Genomic DNA, 1,099 nt, shown 5'->3' with positions numbered 1-1,099 from the left:
CAAACCTGAAGCTAAAGAAACCCTAAACGTTAACGGAACAGATCCGCAGACCTGATTGACTGCCTGCCTGACGGAGCGAGAGAGAGAGACAGAGATTGGCCGAGGAAGCGCATTTCTCAATATTATGTGTGTGTGTGTGTGTGTGCGTGTGTGTTTGTGTGTGAGAGATTGATCTGAGCGTTTTTTGGAGGGGTGGGGGGGGCGCTGTGATTATCACAGAACGCTGCGCGGCCAGTTGAGAAGTTTTATTCAATCCGAGCACGGACATTGACTCATATTACTCGTATAATACTTGTTCTCGGCAAAAGTGCTTTATCCGTACCGGATACTCGTTTCAGCCGAATACTCGGATTACCCCTAGTATCTAGCAACCAGGAGACTTCTGGTAACCGTGGGGTTTATTGAGACATAGTAATGGTTAAATGGGACTTGGGTTGCATCTTTGTCGTTAGTTTAAAAAAAAGTTTTTTTGAGTGTCTGAAACTTACTTGCTGTGTTTTATTTAAAAATAAAAGGCAGTAGTGGTATAAATGAAAAATATTACAAATTAAGATACACACACATTCAAACCCCCATCCCTCTTTTTTTTTCTCTCTCTCTCTGTAGCTCTTACTTACTCAAAGACACACATACTCAAAAATACCTGGTGTGAAAATAAAAAAGAACCCCTCCCCCCCATAAAATAATTAAAAGTTAAAAAAATAAACTTATATTAACCCTCTGAGCCAGAGACACTCGCCCACAGGTAAAAAAACACCTCTGATTCATAGTTTAATAACTTTTGAACCATACAAGCCTTTTACTTACTTTAAGTTTTGTTTAAATCCTGACAATTTCATCTTTATGGCGGCCTTTTCCGTGTCTTTCTAGCCTCTACAGGGGATTTTCTATCCAGCCTGGAACTTCAGCCTCTTTGGGCTTTAAATCCACACTGTTATATCCAAGATCGATCAACTTTATGTCCATAATTCATCGCGTTTTGGCTCATTTTATGCCGCTGGATCGCTGCTGCTTCTATCTGCTCTCTCTCTCTGTTTGCCTCTCTCTTGTCATGTCCGTGTTTTCCGGAAATAACATGCCAATATATGGTAGGTAAAGT

The sequence above is a fragment of the Etheostoma cragini genome, unplaced genomic scaffold, assembly GCF_013103735.1.
Source record: "Etheostoma cragini isolate CJK2018 unplaced genomic scaffold, CSU_Ecrag_1.0 ScbMSFa_4657, whole genome shotgun sequence".
Taxonomy (NCBI): domain Eukaryota; kingdom Metazoa; phylum Chordata; class Actinopteri; order Perciformes; family Percidae; genus Etheostoma; species Etheostoma cragini.
Note: the sequence above shows the minus strand (reverse complement) of the source record.